General features: G+C 39.6%; 2 non-coding genes across 2 annotated transcripts; both read left to right on the top strand.

Annotated features, from left to right (window-relative positions):
- The first annotated feature begins 9,818 nt into the window (after positions 1-9,818).
- LOC130827976 (small nucleolar RNA R71) lies at positions 9,819-9,924 on the top strand. Its single transcript, XR_009047289.1, has one exon. It is a non-coding gene; the product is annotated as a small nucleolar RNA R71 (small nucleolar RNA).
- A 10,080-nt stretch (positions 9,925-20,004) lies between these two features.
- LOC130827984 (small nucleolar RNA R71) lies at positions 20,005-20,110 on the top strand. Its single transcript, XR_009047297.1, has one exon. It is a non-coding gene; the product is annotated as a small nucleolar RNA R71 (small nucleolar RNA).
- Positions 20,111-20,347: the final 237 nt, after the last annotated feature.

The raw sequence follows: 20,347 nt of genomic DNA on the forward strand, positions 1-20,347 counted from the left end.
AAAGAAAGAAAAATGAGAATTAAAATTTAAAATTAATTTATTTTGGTGAATAAGAATATACACCAACTTATTTAATAATAATTTATTTATTTTAAAATATTTCTTTTAGATTTTGATCTTAACAAAATTAATTATTCATGTACTAAATCTAAAAATAAGTTACTAAGAAATTGATTATTAAGAAATTAATAAAGCGTAATTGAAAATTAATCTATAAGTAAATACTAAAGACCCATTTAGTTTTGATTTTAATAATAATAAATGATTATTTATATGTAACTCGTAATGAATTTATTTCTATTATATGTTATTGCAATGATGCATTTATATGAAAACAGTAACATGATAATAAAAAGGCTTGATAGTAAGGAAATGCCGAACCATGCTTCCGGCATGTAAAAAACGTGGGACGTGTTTTCCAGCACGTAAAATACGGCGAACACAGTAAGGTTGTTTAACCTGACCTGTGGCTCGAGCAACATTGTACTGGAGGAGTGACGACTCCCACTAAGTTAGGGGTTTTGGTTTACCTCACCTTAACAGGCCCTTACATATATCAAACAAAGATCATATGTGTTGCATTCATTAAATAAGTAATCGGATTCCACGCCCTAACACTCAAGCAGAAGTGTTAGTAAATCACGCCTTAGTACTCAAGCAGAAGGACCAAAAGTTTAATATATGTAAATGAATCTAATATAAAAATGAATTCCCTATAATTCATAAGATACCTTGCATATTATGTATTGTGATGCACTTATTTTTGCTTATTACTTATTGTCGTGCATATACTATCAATACTTGTATATTTGCGGTAAGTTTTTATACTCGGTTTTTTTTAAAGCTGACCGATTTTCATCGACTGTTCCCATATTTCGGGAGCAGATGCTGCAGGCAACTTTACATGATTAAGAAGCTATTGTATTGTTTATGTGAGATTAGGATATAATATGTATGTAGTTTATATTATGGACGATAATTATGTATTAAAGAAAGATGTAATACGTAAAATTATATTTTAATGATTTAAGTTTTCTTTGTTTTTTTTGAAAATTCTGTTTTGTTTTATTTCTTTTTCGCAATAATCACAGTTCGATAGACTTCCACTTAGCATTACTTACTATATATTATAATAAACCTACATTAGAAAAGAACGATCCGTTACAATTATAAAATAAAGTTTATGACCAAATCTATATTGTTCAACCTCTCATGCTCACCACATCCAAAAGCTTCAATTTATACATTTTATCAAGCACAAAAGTAGTCATCCAAGCCCGTAATTGACCATACTCATAAAGACTCATAATTCCCCTAATTTGACAAGTATTTCCAATTAAACACCAATATATACATTCAAACTCAACATTGAAAATCCTCAAAGAATCAAATAATCCCTTCAAGAATATCAAATTATTCAATAATTTTACCCATAACAAACATTTTTCCTAAATCCTTAATTCTCAATATCCACTAATTTAATATCAAACATCTAAAGTTCTATCTACTTCAATGACCACAAGTCTATTTATTTATCTACTAAATCATGAAATCCAATAATAATCTTACGTTAGTGTTGATACTTGATGATTAGCAACAAAATATTGATGTAGTACAAAAGTAAGAGATCTTACTGCAATTTCAATGAATAAATATTAAGGGGTATAATAATTAAATTATATATTGTACCCTTGATTTACAGTTCTAGAGACCAAGAACAAGAAGTTTGCTATTGTTTGCTTGAAGAATTAGTCAAAGGAAAGAAGAATGACCAAAACCATCTTGTTTCTCACAATGATTAGGTCTGTGACAGCCATGGCTTGATTCTTGAAAGGAAAAATCAGAATGAATAAGGAGAAGGCATCAAAACAATAAAACAAAAAAAAAATTAAGTGGATTCGAACTTTAATTTGACACAAACAATCGAAAGGGAAACCCATTGATTCGTTCAATGAAACGAAGGCAAGTAAGATTTGCGGTGTCTCTTGCGAAAACCAAATGTAGAAGATGACTAAGGCTTGCTTTGCCCTATTGTGCGAAAAAGGAAAGGGTTTATGCCCTAGATTTCGAAATTTCTGGAGGAAGAAGAGGAAGAAGGTGCGAATCCCGCCATTGCTGATTTTCGAAGGAAAGCTTCAAAGGGGGAGGCTATTCTAGGGCTGAATTCTTTGAAACTTCATATCAAGATTACAAGGATTGCACTCGAAAATCAATGGATTGAATGAGGAAGAAGATTAATCACTTGTAATAGATTCCAAGCAAGAAATCAGCCATTTTCTCTGAAAATGGCGAGAAGGAAGAAGATACTCTTGGTTCTTGGGTTTTGATGTGTTCAAATGAAGGAGTGTGATTATTTTTTTTTTTTGTTTTGTTTTTTTTTTTTTTTTTTTTTTTTTTTTTTGCTGATTTCTGGTTCATACGAATGGAAGGAAGGGGAAGGGTTTTGGGTATTATAATCCAATTAAAAGAAAAGGAAAAGAGAGAAGAAATTAAGTTTAGAATATATTTATATTATGTATATTTAAAGTCATTCTCATACTAGAATTCTCTTAAATTCACTCATCTTAATTATTAATTTCTCAATATTACATGCACGGCCTAATCCTCACAATTCTCTCAATGATCAATGTGATCTTGGAGAAGTATGAATTTGCGAAGGCTTGAACACACTCAACCTTACAAGACAGAAAATGGCAAACAAAACAGAAACAAACACCTTGCTTTTTGAATGAATGATCGAATTACTATAAACGTTGATGAATGAATTAAAACTATGTCGTCTTTACAATTGTGAGGAGAGAAAAAGGCGCCTAAATCCTAACGGCTATAACAGAAAACAGAAGCCTTAAAACAGAACGCGCTGGGTCTTCTGTTTGCGTTTGGTAACACGAAGTTGTTCCTTATTCTTCCTCTCCCAGATACAGGACTATGTATGCTTTCCTCAAGGTTGTATCATGTATGTTCATAGTATTGAGTAAGTGTTCCTCAGCTCTTTGTTCATCAGCTTCATTTGCTTGGGCTGGGCTGGGTTCAGCTCTTTGTTTTGTTGAGGCTTTTAACAGGTTAAAACAAGTTTTGATTTCTGTATCAATCATCCAACCACCGGATTGGAACCTGCCGTTCGAGATAATGTGTGACGCAAGTGATTTTGCAGTTGGGGCAGTGTTAGGCCAAAGGAGAGACGACAAACTCCATGCCATTTATTGTGCCAGTAAGACACTTGATGTCGCCCAACTCAATTATGCTACCACTGAAAAAGAGTTGTTGGCGGTAGTGTTTGCAGTGGAGAAATTTCGATCCTACCTTCTTGGGTCGAAAGTGATTGTGCATACGGATCATGCAGCATTGAGGTATTTGATGACTAAGAAAGACGCCAAACCTCGACTGATTCGTTGGGTATTACTACTTCAAGACTTCGATTTGGAAGTTAAGGATAAAAAGGGGGCCGAAAACGTAGTAGCTGATCATTTGTCTCGCCTTCTTCTTGACAATGTTGATGACGGTTCTACGATAGATGACTCGTTTCCTGATGATCATCTCTTTGCCATCTCACTTGGCAAAGCACCGTGGTACGCCGACATAGCCAACTTTTTGGCTAATCAAATTCTACCTCATGATCTCACTTACCAGCAAAAGAAGAAATTTCTCCATGAAGCAAGGTAGCATTATTGGGATGACCCTAATCTGTATAAGCTTTATGCTGATACGGTCATTAGGAGGTGTATTCCGGAAGATGAGGTAACATCGGTGATTGCTCATTGTCATGATTTACCTACAGGAGGCCATGCCAGTGCCACTAAGACTGCTGCAAAAATCCTTCACTGTGGTTTCTATTGGCCTACATTGTTCAAAGATGTTCATGAGTATGTGCAATCGTGTGATTGTTGTCAGCGTACTGGAAACCTCACTAGGCGGTCTGAAATGCCTTTGAATAACATTCTTGAGGTGGAGTTGTTTGATGTTTGGGGTGTCGATTTTATGGGACCGTTTCCTTCTTCTTACGGGAACAAGTACATCTTAGTCGCCGTAGACTATGTCTCCAAGTGGGTGGAAGCCATTGCCACCCCCACTAATGATGCAAGAGTAGTAGCTCGGTTCTTCAAGAGAGTTATTTTCCCTCGTTTTGGGACACCCCGTGTGTTGATTAGCGATGGAGGGTCACATTTTATAGAAGAGAAGTTCGAGTCTATGTTGAAAAAGTATGGTGTGCATCATCGTGTAGGTTTGTCATATCACCCCCAAACTAGTGGGCAAGTAGAGATCTCTAACCGTGAAATCAAGTCCATCCTAGAGAAAACGGTTGCAAGATCAAGGAAAGATTGGGCTAATAAGTTGGATGATGCTTTATGGGCGTACCGGACTGCTTTCAAGACTCCCATTGGTACCACTCCCTATAGATTGGTGTACGGAAAAGCTTGCCATCTCCCCGTTGACCTTGAGCATCGCGCTTATTGGTCAATCAAGGCCCTCAACTTTGATTTGCATGCTTCAGGAAAGAATAGAATGTTACAACTTGCAGAGTTAGATGAGCTCCGCCTTGATGTGTACGAAAATCTAAGTTATACAAGGAGAGAACCAAGAGGTGGCATGACCAGTACATCCAAAGGCGTGAATTCAAGGAAGGAGAATTAGTCCTATTGTTCAACTCCCGTCTCAAGCTATTTCCAGGAAAACTCAAATCCAGGTGGTCTAGACCATTCCGCGTCACCAAGGTCTTCCCCTATGCTTCTGTAGAAGTTTGGAGCGAGGGGAGCGGTACATTCAAGGTGAATGGGCAAAGGTTGAAACATTACCGAGCTGGAATACCCGTTCAAGGGAATCAGGTTTATAACATTTCCCTTCCTTCTTCCTACTGAGTTGTTGAAGGAAGTCTAGCTATAGACTATAAATAAAGCGCTTCTTGGGAGGCAACCCAAGTTTATGATTTGTAGATGTTGAAATGACATAGAACTGGTACCCGATCTAGTTTACATAAACCAGGTCGGGTCCGAATGGATAAAAAAAATAGAAAATAAAAAAGAAGAAAAATAAATAAATAAATAATAAAATAAAAAATAAAAATAAGAAAAATGCTGGAAAGGAAACCCGGTCGGGTTTTCCAGATACTCGGTCGGGTCCGTGAGGAAGCAGAAAACAGAGGTTCTGAATATTAGTAAACCTGGTCGGGTTTAGAGGGAAAACCGGTCGGGTCTTCGAACAGCCGATTTTTCAATTCCTTTTTCCCTTCTCTTCCCCTCCACTTTCCTCCATAACCATTCTCAAAGCTTTCTCTCTCTAAAGTTTCACCATCTTTCCTCTCTTCAAAACTCCACCAAAACACACCAAAACTCCATCAAAATCACACCATTCTATTCTCTTTCCTTTCTTCTTCAACATCCATCCTTCAATTTTCACTCAAAACCCTAATTTTTTTCTCTCCTCCAAAAAGGCTCCATTTTCTTTCAAATTCAAGGATGTCAAAGAGGCAAAGGTCTACAACTCGTGGAGCATCATCTTCTCGCGGAGGAAGCCGTCAAACACCAATTTCTTCCGACCCGGAGTACCCCGAAATCATCTTTCGAGATGAGCATCAACATAAAAAGTTTCTTCAGGTCAAGGTACGGGTTATTTTTCCCTCTCGTTTTTTCTGTCATGAATCTTTAAGAGAACTTGGAATTTACAATGCTATGTCAAATCTATGTGCTGCACTGAATTTCACTACTATGTTCAACATGTATTATAATTCTCATCCTGCATTAGTTTATGAATTCTTAAGTTCTTGTGAGGAAGCAGTATTAAATGGTGTGCATGGCATGTCCTTCCGTTTGCTCAATGTTGATCGATTTTTGTCTTGTGCTGAACTTGGACAACTCTTTGGGCTAGATCCTGATTGGGGACTTTTGAAGGGTGCTTCGGGTCAATCCGCTTATGTAATTTGGAGAATAATAACCGGAAAGCAGGAATTTGACCCAAAGCATCTAACAATTGCGAATGTGCAACATCTGGTGTTAAGAATTTTCCTGAAATTTCTATCTACAACTTTGTTTGCCCGGAATGATCATATTGCATCTAGGTTAAATCATGTTGCATTCTTGGCTCACGCTCTTAGGAGCACCGCCGATACTCACCATGCACTTCCTATGCGAATGGTGAAACATTTGACCAGATTGAACTCAAGGACTATTAAGTCAAAACTTTTAATTGGTGGTATTGTCACTTGCATTGCTGTCCATTTTAGTTTGTAGACTCTGTCGAGAGGCACCCTGATGCCTTGCTCACAACCGGCTTCCTCAAGCATGCCAACTATATTACGGACCAAACCGGTCCTTTTCTTTGGCATGTTGGGAGGAGAACAATTGTTTTACCATCAAGGAACCTTCCCCCACTTTCCCCTGATTTGCCTCACTACTTGTTATTCTCTCCTGCTGGTTTTATGGTTGAGGAGGAATATGATCATTTAGCATAGGAAGATCATGAGGAAGAGGAAGACATTAATGACTTCCATCAACTTCGTGACCCTCCACTCCATCCGAGTATTCCTCCTATCCCCTATTCTTATAACCACTTCCAACGCGCTGTCATGACCCAATTTTCTCACATGAACACCCGGCTAGATGACGTTTCTCAGCATATGGCTCAGTTAGAGATTGACCAGCGTCGAGCTCTTGAGCCTATTTACGGCCAATTCTATCAAACCGATGTGTTTCCTCAAGGGTTCTCTGAACACCCTTCTTGGTTTGACCCCACTAGATGGGGCGGTCCTTCTGGTTCTGGAGGTGGTGGTTCGGGCCAGTGATCCTTTATTCGATCTTGTGCCAAACACTGAGGACCGTGCTTGGACTGACTTGGGGGGGATAATCACTTCTTATTCACTCACTCACTCATGCATCTGTACATTTTTATCATTTTCAGCATATAGAGTTAGGTTTTATTTCTCGCATGCATAAAAAAAAATGTTATGGCTTGATGAGAATTGTTGGAATCTCCTGTATATAAGTAACACTGTCCTTTCCCCTAAAATGAATTTTGCAAAATGTTTTGACTGGTATTTTGGCATGTGATACTGTTATTTGGATGTCAGAGGCAAACCGCAAGCACTCCTAATTTGAGAACCAGTTAAGTGGCATTTAATTGCCTCATGAGCATGAGTAGGTTAGCTTGTGAGTAGACCTAATCAAATGTGTGTGCATTATCTGCTAGGATGCCCATTAGGGGCTAGACTGATCTTGACTTTGCTTTACTCCTCTTAGAATTTGACTAGATGTACCTTGTTGAAAATGATTTTCAAGCTTAGATGTTACTTGAAACCACATGGACTAAAAAGCAACCTTGCACTACTTGACTTTAGGTTTTTGCCCTCTTGAGCTTGAGCCTATTTTCTTTCAACCCGCATTACTAAAGCTCCACGATCCCAAAATTTCCCCCTCTACACCTTAGGGAGTGAATTGATTATTTGAGTTTGATGTTGGTTGTTGGTGTGGCTACCGGTCCATAATTGTAAAATTTCGAGTTTCTTTAAATTCCTTTGTATATAGATACCCCCATGTATTATTTCTTTTTTTAAAAAAAAAAAAAAGAAACAACAAAAAGAATATGATTTTTGTTTGTAGTTATAAGTTCAAATAAAAAGGGTTATATCTTGTTCTTCTACAAGCTCGAAATTTCATTGGTTAGGTTCATTTACGATTGACTGTATGATGTTCATGTTCGAAGTGTGTGTAGTTGCAAGAAAAGAGTTTTCACTCCCTACTGTCCCTACTAGGTCTCATATTTTTAGCACGACCAATAACCTTAGCCAACGTTACTCCCGTTATTAGCCTGATTTGATTCTCATGGTAGTTGAAGTCTATTTCGAAGGAGAAGGATAGCAAAGTTAAAGTGAATAGAATGTTACAACTTTCAGAGTTAGATGAGCTCCGCCTTGATGCGTACGAAAGTTCTAAGTTATAGAAGGAGAGAACCAAGAGGTGGGATGACCAGCACATTCGAATGGGCCCGTAACCAGGGGGTAGAGACGTTTTTCTTAGAGATTTTCAATTCTTCACTTTGGGCACACCATTTAATACTGCTTCCTCACAAGAACTTAAGAATTCATAAACTAATGCAGGATGAGAATTATAATACATGTTGAACATAGTAGTGAAATTCAGTGCAGCACACAGATTTGACATAGCATTGTAAATTCCAAGTTCTCTTAAACATTCATGATAGAAAAAAAACAAGAGGGAAAAATAACCTGTACCTTGACCTAAAGAAACTTTTTATATTGATGCTTATCTCGAAAGATGATGTCGGGGTACTCCGGGTCGGAAGGAATTGGTGTTTGACGGCTTCCTCCGCGAGAAGATGATGCTCCACGAGTTGTAGACCTTTGCCTCTTTGACATCCTTGAATTTGAAAGAAAATGGAGCCTTTTTGGAGGAGAGAAAAAAAATTAGGGTTTTGAGTGAAATTGAAGGATGGGTGTTGAAGAAGAGAGGAAAGGGAATAGAATGGTGTGATTTTGATGGAGTTTTGGTGTGTTTTGATGCAGTTTTGAAGAGAGGAAAGATGGTGAAACTTTAGAGAGAGAAAGCTTTGAGAATGGTTATGGAGGAAAGTGGAGGAGAAGAGAAGGGAAAAAGGAATTTAAAAATCGGATGTTCGAAGACCCGATCGGGTTTCTCTCTAAACCCAAGCGGGTTTACCAACATTCAGAACCTCTGTTTTCTGCTTCCTCACGGACCCGACCGGGTATGAAAACCCGACCGGGTTTCCTTTCCAGCATTTTTTCTTATTTATTTATTTATTTTTTTGTTTGTTTGTTTTATTTATGAAAACTAAGAAGGGGATGTTGATCTGTAGCTTGCTCAAAACTTGAAGAAATTTTCCATATTTATGCTCAAGCTTCGCCTGTGCCAATCTAGAAGGAAATGGCACTGGTGGTGTGTAAGTTCGACCGACAATTGTGGGCTTGTCTGAATTGACTAGCTCATCCTTCTTTTCTTCAGAAACATCATCATTAGTTCCTAAATCTGGAACAACAATAGGTGAAGTCTTTACCTTAGAGGCTGGATCATAAGGTGTCCTACCGCTCCTCGTAGTTACTGCATTGAGTTGCTGATGGGGAGATGTGGTTAGGTTCTTTTCTGTGTTTCCCAAAATTTGCCCCTTTTGCATGGACAAGTGACTCCATTGCTGTGCCATTTGAGCCTTCTGAGTATCGATCATTTTGTTGTGGGCCAAAATCTGATTAATGGAGGTGCTGAAGTGTTCATTTTGCTTGCTTTTGGTAGCAATAAAGTTCTCCATCAAGCTCTCAAGGTTGGACTTCGGTGGATGTTGTTGTTGAGGTGGGAAGGGAGTCTTTGTTGGAAACCCGATGGTATGTTGTACGAGGATGAGGAATTTCTGGGCATTGTTGGATGATCCCTCCATCCTGGGTTGAAGGTGTTGGAATAGGGGTTGTATTGTTGTCTGGATTCTGATTTTGGATGGCGTTGACTTGTTCCACAGCAGCAACCCCTTCGGCTTGAAGTTGGCAATCAACACTAGAATGCCCATTTAAGCCACAAGCACCACAGATTTTATTTACTGCAGCCACAACCAATTGCTCAACCTTCCTTGTCAAAGCCTGCACATTATTAGTCAAAGCAGCAATAGCATCCACTTCATATCTACCACCTTGCTTTGGAGTTGATTGTTCTCGCCAGTGGTAATTTGAGGCCATGTCATCAAGAATTTTCTTGGCCTGGGTCAGTATTTTCATCATGAAGTTACCCCCAGCAGCAGCATCTAAAGATGTCTAGATCTCATGCCTCAAAGCATTATAGACTTTCTCAATAACCATCCAATCTGGTAATCCGTGATGTGGGCACTTTCTGATTAGACTTTTAAATCTCTCCCATGCATCATAGAGTGATTCCCCGTCTTTTTGCTTGAAAGTAGAGATCTCATTACAGTACTTTGAAGTTTTTCCGGGTGGGTAGTATCGATGCAAGAATGCCTTTTTCAAAGCCTCCCAAGTAGCAATGGAGTTGGGTTCTTCCTCACGAAGCCACTGCTTAGCCGCCCCCGCAAGAGAAAAAGGGAAAGCTATCAACATTAATTGATCGGAAGTGATGTTGTTGTACTTGTGTGTCATGCACTTGTCGATGAACAGATTAATGTGATCGGTTGGGCTCTCATTCTCAATACCATGAAATTGGTCTTGAGCGATCCAGTTGAAGAATGCTGACCGGATCTGATACTAGTTTTCGGTAATCTCTTGCCTCACAATGCTAGCATCGGGAGTGATGTAATCCAGGAGGGGTTTCTCTAGTGTTTCAGCCATGGTTAAATCTTCCCTTCTCTTGTTTCTTCGCCTTCTTTGCCTAAAGTTGAGTCTTCTTGCTGTTGCTTCGATTTCAGGGTCAAAAGATACTAGTTCGTGTCCCTGTCGTCTGGTTTGCATGCAACAAAAGAAACTAAAGGCAAAGGGTTAAATAGACAGGGGAGGGGGGACATAACCGAAGCGAAATCAGAGAAAAAGAATCAATTTAAACTCAGAAAATAAACACTAAACTAGTCCGTTATTCCCCGGAAACGGCGCCAAAATTTGATAGGTCGTTTATGTACTACCAAACAAATCCTAATATGCAACTAGTGTAGCAGCAGTTACGGTCGAATCCACTGGGAACAATTTAGTAAATGATTACTTTCCGGCTACCAATTGATCCTAAGTAACACACAATTTTAGAGAATATATGTCTAAACTAACTAAATGACTAGAGTACAAACAATTAATTGGAAAGGTAAATCAATGATACTAAAACATCTAGGGATAAATTTTCCCACTAGCATGATATGATGACAATGAGATCCTACTATCCCTACAGCAATCATAACCAAGTTCGATGGGACGAATACACTATTAAATATACTAATAACTCCTTTCAAAGACTATTAGTTTCACTACCATACTATCAAACCTATTTTCATGGAATCAAGTATAGCAATGACATTGAACATAGTATTCTATAAAATCCAACAATCAAATCAATCTATTTTCATGAACATTATCAAGCCCTTGATCTAAAAGGCAATTCATTCAACTCTAACTTTCGTTAGCGATTGAATGAATTGTTAACCACGATTTCCAAAATTTCTATTGAAAAAATAAATGAGTTAACTAGCATAAGAAACCAAGCATGAACAAGGATTATGCATAACAAAAAGGGATTGGGATTCAATAATTCATCATCAACATCATGACTAGAGTTTCATCTAACCCTAGATTAAGAAACTACTCACACATATCAAATGCAACAAAGCAAGAATTAATTAAAGAAAACATGATTAAAAGTGATAACAAGGAAGGGATAAAGAAATAATACTTGAAAGTTACAAAGTTTTTCTCCCAAAGTGAAGAATTGAAAATTTCTAAGAAAAACGTCTCTACCCCCTGGTTACATTCCCTAATGATAAAATATAAACTGCGCGGAAAACGGTTATTAAAGCAGGACCGGACCGGGTTTCTGGAAGACCGGACCGGGTATGAAAATACCTGCCCGGGCCCATCATCTCGTGCTTACTTTTCTTCATTAGAACGCGGCAAAAGTACAAACGAGACCCAACGGGACTAAAAGCATATTCGAATGGGCCCGTAAGCTCACAAAAGTGCTGTAGTGCGGTCTCGAACTCTGCCAAATCTTGAAGCATGCATTCTAATGCTCAGAAGTGATCCGCTTCCAATTCAAGAGTGGAGTAAAATGGCCTGAAATAATCAAAGACATACAAAAACTCCAACCAAGCGTAAAACCACAAGGAAAATGCGAAATCACACATCAAAATGCTATAGAATGCAAGGGAAAGGAGCATAAAAATATAGTAAAAAGTGCATACATCAAACTCCCCCAAGCCAAACCCTTGCTTGTCCCTAAGCACATGGACCATCAAAGAAAAGTGGAGATCATATTGGTCAACAAAGTTCTTCCCCAAAAGTTTTCGAAATTCATTTAAAAGCAACTTCAAACGACTCGGCATTTAGGTGCACTCAACATCAATCCGGAATATCATAGCACAATCAGGCGTTCACGATTCATCCAAAAGGTAACCAGTTAAGGCCATCGCAACACATCATAAATCAAATAAGGAGGTACTCACGGGGCAACTCACCACTCCATCGTCGATGAGTTTAGGACTCATTACACACACCAAAGTAGAAAAAATGACTACTTTCATTCCCCAGCAGTGTTTCCCTCCCAACTCTCACACTCATGTGTTTAGAAGGCCAAAAGGATCTCTCCAATGCAAACAACATTCAAAAGACTTTCACTTTAACTTTGCTATCCTTCTCCTTCGAAATAGACTTCAACTACCATGAGAATCAAATCAGGCTAATAACGGGAGTAACGTTGGCTAAGGTTATTGATCGTGCTATAAATATGAGACCTAGTAGGGACAGTAAGGAGTGAAAACTCTTTTCTTGCAACTACACACACTTCGAACATGAACATCATACAGTCAATCGTAAATGAACCTAACCAACGAAATTTCGAGCTTCTAGAAGAACAAGATATAACCCGTTTTATTTGAACTTATAACTACAAACAAAAATCATATTCTTTTTGTTGTTTCTTTTGGGTTTTTTTTTTCTTTTTTTTTTAAAGAAATAATACTTGGGGGTATCTATATACAAAGGAATTTAAAAGAAACTCAAAATTTTACAATTATGGACTGGTAGCCACACCAACAACCAACATCAAACTCAAATAATCAATTCACTCGCTAAAGTGTAGAGGGGGAAATTTTGGGATCGTGGAGCTTTAGTAATGCGCGTTAAAGAAAATAGGCTCAAGCTCAAGAGGGCAAAAACCAAAAGTCAAGTAGTGCAAGGTTGCTTTTTAGTCCATGTGGTTTCAAGTAACATCTAAGCTTGAAAATCATTTTCATCAAGGTACATCTAGTCAAATTTTAGGAGGAGTAATGCAAAGTCAAGATCAGTCTAGTCCCTAATGGGCATCCTAGCAGATAATGCACACACATTTGATTAGGTCTACTCACCAGCTAAACTACTTATGCTCATGAGGCAATTAAATGCCACTTAACTGGTTCTCAAATTATGAGTGTCTGCGGTTTGCCTCTGACATCCAAATAACAGTATCACATGCCAAAATACCAGTCAAAACATTTTGCAAAATTCATTTTAGGGGAAAGGACACTGTTACTCATATACAGGAGATTCCAACAGTTCTCATCAAGGCATAACACCTTCTTTTTTTTTGTATGCATGCGAGAAATAAAACCTAACTCTATATGCTGAAAATATTAAACTGTACAGATGCATGAGTGAGTGAGTGAATGAGAAGTGATTATCCCCCCAAGCCAGTCCAAGCACGGTCCTCGGTGTTTGGCACAAGATCGAATAAAGGATCACTGGCTCGAACCACCACCTCTAGAACCAGAAGGACCGCCCCATCTAGTGGGGTCAAACCAAGAAGGGTGTTCAGAGAATCCTTGAGGAAACACACTAGTTTGATAGAATTGGCCGTAAATAGGCTCAAGAGCTCGACGCTGGTCAATCTCTAACTGAGCCATATGCTGAGAAACGTCATCTAGCCGGGTGTTCATGTGAGAAAATTGGGTCATGACAGCGCGTTGGAAGTGGTTATAAGAATGGGGGATAGGAGGAATACTCGGATGGAGTGAAGGGTCGCGAAGTTGATGGAAGTCATTAATGTCTTCCTCTTCCTCATGATCTTCCTGTGCTAAATGATCATATTCCTCCTCAACCATAAAACCAGCAGGAGGACATAACAAGTAGTGAGGCAAATCAGGGGAAAGTGGGGGAAGGTTTCCTTGATGGTAAAACAATTGTTCTCCTCCCAACATGCCAATGAAAAGGACCGGTTTGGTCCGTAATATAGTTGGCATGCTTGAGGAAGCCGGTTGTGAGCAAGGCATCAGGGTGCCTCTCAACAGAGTCTACAAAACCAAAATGGACAGCAATGCAAGTGACAATACCACCAATTAAAAGTTCTGACTTAATAGTCCTTGAGTTCAATTCGGTCAAATGTTTCACCATTCGCATAGGAAGTGCATGGTGAGGATCTGCGGTGCTCCTAAGAGCGTGAGCCAAGAATGCAACATGATTTAATCTATATGCACCATGATCATGCCGAGCAAACAAAGTTGTAGATAGAAATTTCAGGAAAATTCTTAACACCGGATGTTGCACATTCGCAATTGTTAGATGCTTTGGGTCAAATTCCTGCTTTCCGGTTATTTGTCTCCAAATTACATAAGCAAATTGACCCGAAGCACCCTTCAAAAGTCCCCAATCAGGATCTAGCCCAAAGAGTTGTCCAAGTTCAACACAAGACAAAAATCGATCAACATTGAGCAAACGGAAGGACATACCATGCACACCATTTAATACTGCTTCCTCACAAGAACTTAAGAATTCATAAACTAATGCAGGATGAGAATTATAATACATGTTGAACATAGTAGTGAAATTCATTGCAGCACACAGATTTGACATAGCATTGTAAATTCCAAGTTCTCTTAAAGATTCATGACAGAAAAAACGAGAGGGAAGAATAACCCGTACCTTGACCTGAAAAAACTTTTTATGTTGATGCTCATCTCGAAAGATGATGTCGGGGTACTCCGAGTGGGAAGGAATTGGTGTTTGACGGCTTCCTCCGCGAGAAGATGATGCTCCACGAGTTGTAGACCTTTGCCTCTTTGACATCCTTGAATTTGAAAGAAAATGGAGCCTTTTTGGAGGAGAGAAAAAAAATTAGGGTTTTGAGTAAAAATTAAAGGATGGATGTTGAAGAAGAAAGGAAAGGAAATAGAATGCTGTGATTTTGATGGAGTTTTGGTGTGTTTTGATGGAGTTTTGAAGAGAGGAAAGATGGTGAAACTTTAGAGAGAGAAAGCTTTGAGAATGGTTATGGAGGAAAGTGGAGGGGAAGAGAAGGGAAAAAGGAATTGAAAAATCGGCTGTTCGAAGACCCGACCAGGTTTACTAATATTCAGAACCTCTGTTTTCTGCTTCCTCACGGACCCGACTGGGTATCTGGAAAACCCGACCGGGTTTCCTTTCCAGCATTTTTCTTATTATTATTTTTTATTTTTTTATTGTTTATTTATTTATTTATTTATTTATTTTTCTTCTTTTTTTTATATCCCTTCGGACCCGACCTGGTTTATGTAAACTAGATCGGGTATCAGTTCTATGTCATTTCAACATCTACAAATCATAAACTTTGGTTGCCTCCCAAGAAGCGCTTTATTTATAGTCTATAGCTAGACTTCCTTCAATAACTCAGTAGGAAGAAGGAAGGGAAATGTTATAAACCTGATTCCCTTGAACGGGTATTCCAGCTCGGTAATGTTTCAACCTTTGCCCATTCACCTTGAATGTACCGCTCCCCTCGCTCCAAACTTCTACAAAACCATAGGGGAAGACCTTGGTGACGCGGAATGGTCCAGACCACCAGGATTTGAGTTTTCCTGGAAAAAGCTTGAGACGGGTGTTGAACAATAGGACTAATTCTCCTTCCTTGAATTCACGCCTTTGGATGTGCTGGTCATGCCACCTCTTGGTGCTCTCCTTGTATAACTGAGAATTTTCGTACGCATCAAGGCGGAGCTCATCTAACTCTGCAAGTTGTAACATTTTATTCTCTCCCGAAGCATGCAAATCAAAGTTGAGGGCCTTGATAGCCCAATAAGCGCGATGCTCAAGGTCAACGGGGAGATAGCAAGCTTTTCCGTACACCAATCTATAGGGAGTGGTACCAATGGGAGTCTTGAAAGCAGTCCGGTACGCCCATAAAGCATCATCCAACTTATTAGCCCAATCTTTCCTTGATCTTGCAACCGTTTTCTCTAAGATGGACTTGATTTCACGGTTAGAGATCTCTACTTGCCCACTAGTTTGGGGGTGATATGACAAACCTACATGATGATGCACACCATACTCTTTCAACATAGACTCGAACTTCTCTTCTATAAAATGTGACCCTCCATCGCTAATTAACACACGGGGTGTCCCAAAACGAGGGAAAATAACTCTCTTGAAGAACCGAGCTACTACTCTTGCATCATTAGTGGGGGTGGCAATGGCTTCCACCCACTTGGAGACATAGTCTACGGCGACTAAGATGTACTTGTTCTCGCAAGAAGAAGGAAACGGTCCCATAAAATCGACACCCCAAACATCAAATAACTCCACCTCAAGAATGTTATTCAAAGGCATTTCAGACCTAGTGAGGTTTCCAGTACGCTGACAACGATCACACGATTGCACATAATCATGAACATCTTTGAACAATGTAGGCCAATAGAAACCACAGTGAAGGATTTTTGCAGCAGTCTTAGTGGCACCGGCATGGCCTCCTGTAGGCACATCATGACAATGAGCAATCACCGATGTTACCTCATCTTCCGGAATACACCTCCTAATGACTGTATCAGCACAAAGCTTATACAGATTAGGGTCATCCCAATTAGGCTTCCTTGCTTCATGGAGAAATTTCTTCTTTTGCCGGTAAGTGAGATCATGTGGTAGAATTTGATTAGCCAAAAAGTTGGCTATGTCGGCGTACCACGGTGCTTTGCCAAGTGAGATGGCAAAGAGATGATCATCAGGAAATGAGTCATCTATAGCAGGACCGTCATCAACACTGTCAAGAAGAAGGCAAGACAAATGATCAGCTACTACGTTTTCGGCCCCCTTTTTATCTTTAACTTCCAAATCGAACTCTTGAAGTAGTAATACCCAACGAATCAGTCGATGTTTGGCATCTTTCTTAGTCATCAAATACCTCAATGCTGCATGATCCGTATGCACAATCACTTTCGACCCAAGAAGGTAAGATCGAAATTTCTCCACTGCAAACACTACCGCCAACAACTCTTTTTCAGTGGTAGCATAATTGAGTTGGGCGGCATCAAGTGTCTTACTGGCATAATAATTGGCATGGAGTTTGCCGTCTCTCCTTTGGCCTAACACTGCCCCAATTGCAAAATCACTTGCATCACACATTATCTCGAACAGCAGGTTCCAATCCGGTGGTTGGATGATTGGTGCAGAAATCAAAACTTGTTTTAACCTGTTAAAAGCCTCAACACAAGCATCAGAAAATACAAAGGGGGTATCTTTGGCCAAGAGCTCAATTAATGGACGAGCGATTTGAGAAAAATTCTTTATGAAGCGGCGGTAAAAACCCGCGTGCCCAAGAAAGCTACGAACCCCTTTAACAGAAGTGGGGGGTGGTAATCGCTCAATCACATCAATTTTTGCTTTATCGACCTCAATACCCCTATTGGAAATAACATGACCTAAAACAATTCCTTGTTGGACCATAAAATGACATTTTTCCCAGTTCAATATCAGATGGACTTCCTCACATCTACTTAACACCTTTTCCAAATTTCGCAAACATCAATCAAAAGATGTTCCGTAAATCGAGAAATCATCCATAAACACTTCCATGATATTTTCAATGAAATCTGAGAAAATTGCCATCATGCATCGTTGGAATGTGGCGTGCGCATTACAAAGACCAAATGGCATTTTACGATACGCAAAGGTGCCATAAGGACAAGTGAATGTCGTCTTTTCCTGATCACTTGGATGGATGGGAATTTGAAAGAAACCTGAATATCCATCAAAGTAACAGGAAAAGGAATGTTTAGCCATTCTTTCCAACATCTGATCAATGAAAGGGAGAGGGAAATGGTCTTTTCGGGTGGCTTTATTCAGCTTGCGATAGTCAATACACATTCGCCACCCTGTGACAATTCTAGTGGAAATCAATTCCCCTTTGTCATTCTTGACAACGGTCATACCTCCTTTTTTGGGAACTACTTGAACAGGACTCACCCACTTGCTATCTGAAATGGGGAATATTATTCCTGCTTCAAGTAGTTTAAGAACCTCTTTCTTGACTACCTGCTTCATATTAGTATTAAGTCTTCGTTGTGGTTCTACAGAAGAGGTATGATCATCTTCAAGAAAAATCTTATGAGTGCAGAATGAGGGATTAATACCCTTGATGTCATCAATAGTGTACCCAATAACACTCTTATACTTTTTCAGAACTGTGAGCAATCGCTCAATTTGAGTGCCATTGAGTTCAGCATTGACAATAATAGGGTAAGTGTCATTATCCTCTAGAAAAACATACTTCAAAGAAGGGGGAAGAGGTTTTAATTCTACCTGAGGAGGCGTGGCACACTCCTTTCGTTCCTCAATGGTGAACACCTTCCAAGGTGGGATGTCCTCAAACTTAGCTTTTGTAGGAGCAAATATAGGTGCAACATCTAAAACTTGGACCATCTCAATCACATCGGCCCTATCCTTCTCATAGTTGCCCTCAATAGCTGCATAGAGTGGATCAACAATGGTGGGTGTGGACTCCCTCTCTATAGTAGCATCAACTATCGCATCCACCCGATAAATAGTCTCCCCAATGGCAGGATGTGCCATGGATGAAGGGAGATGGAAATGCAGCTGTTCTCCCAAAATCTCAAGTGATAACATCCCATTCTTCACATCAAAAATGGCTGTTGTAGTCTTTAAAAAATCACAACCCAAAATCACCGGAATGCGGGCATCCTCTTCCATATCCATGATGACGAAATCACAGGCTACGAAGTAACTACCAACTTGGACGTGGAAATCCTCAAGAATAGCAACTGGGTATCTCACAGATCGATCGGCTAATTGTATGGACATCCGAGTGGCTTTCATCTCGCCATTGATCTTTTTGCATAATGTCAACGGCATCACACTTACACTAGCCCCTAAATCAGCAAGGGCTACAGCAGACACATCTTTTCCCAACTTCAGTGGGATAGTAAAACTACCAGGATCAGCTTGTTTCTTAGGAACCTTGCACTCCAAAATAGCGTACATTGCCCATTCAAAGTTTCCACCACACTCTCCTCTAGCTTGCGTTTGTTTGAAATGATGTCCTTAAGGAATTTAGCATAAGAGGGCATTTCCTTGATGGCTTCTAAGAAGGGGATATTGATCTATAGCTTGCTCAAAACTTGAAGAAATTTTCCATATTTATGCTCAAGCTTTGCCTGTGCGAATCTAGGAGGAAATGGCACTGGTGGTGTGTAAGTTCGACCGGCAATTGTGGGCTTGTCTGAATTGACTGGCTCATCCTTCTTTTCTTCAGAAACATCATCATTAGTTCCTGAATCTGAAACAACAATAGGTGAAGTCTTTACCTTAGGGGATGGATCATGAGGTGTCCTACCGCTCCTCGTAGTTACTGCATTGAGTTTCTGATGGGGAGATGAGGTTGGGTTCTTTTCTGTATTTCCCGAAAGTTACCCCTTTTGCATGGACAAGTTAATGTGCCATTTGAGCCATCTGAGTATCGATCATTTTTTTGTGGGCCAAAATTTGATTAATGGAGGTGCTGAAGTGTTCATTTTGCTTGCTTTGGGTAGCAATAAAATTCTCCATCAAGCTCTCAAGGTTGGACTTCGGTGGATGTTGTTGTTGAGGTGGGAAGGGAGGTCTTTGTTGGAAACCCGATGGTATGTTGTACGAGGATGAGGGATTCTGGGCATTGCTGTTTTTGTAGGAAAAATTTGGATGATCCCTCCATCCTGGGTTGAAGGTGTTGGAATAGGGGTTGTATTGTTGTCTGGATTCTGATTTTGGATGGCGTTGACTTGTTCCACAGCAGCAACCCCTTCGACTTGAAGTTGGCAATCAACACTAGAATGCCCATTTAAGCCACAAGCACCACAGACTTTATTTACTGCAGCTACATCCAATTGCTCAACCTTCCTTGTTAAAGCCTACACATTATTAGTCAAAGCAACAATAGCATCCACTTCATACCTACCACCTCGCTTTGGAGTTGATTTTCTCGCCAGTGGTAATTTGAAGCCATGTCATCAAGAATTTTCTTGGCCTGGGTCAGTGTTTTCATCATGAAGTTACCCCCAGCAGCAGCATCCAAAGAAGTCTAGATCTCATGCCTCAAAGCATTGTAGAATGTCTCAATAACCATCCAATCTGGTAATCCGTGATATGGGCACTTTCTGATTAGACTTTTAAATCTCTCCCATGCATCATAGAGTGATTCCCCGTCTTTTTTCTTGAAAGTAGAGATTTCATTTCGGTACTCTGAAGTTTTTCCGGGTGGGTAGTATCGATGCAAGAATGCCTTTTTTAGAGCCTCCCAAGTAGCAACGGAGTTGGGTTCTTCCTCACGAAGCCACTGCTTAGCCGCCCCCGCAAGAGAAATAGGGAAAGCTATCAACATTAATTGATCGGGAGTGATGTTGTTGTACTTGTGTGTCATGCACTTGTCGATGAACAGATTAATGTGATCAGTTGGGCTCTCATTCTCAATACCATGAA

This window comes from Amaranthus tricolor, chromosome 11 (assembly GCF_026212465.1).
Source record: "Amaranthus tricolor cultivar Red isolate AtriRed21 chromosome 11, ASM2621246v1, whole genome shotgun sequence".
Taxonomy (NCBI): Eukaryota; Viridiplantae; Streptophyta; class Magnoliopsida; order Caryophyllales; family Amaranthaceae; genus Amaranthus; species Amaranthus tricolor.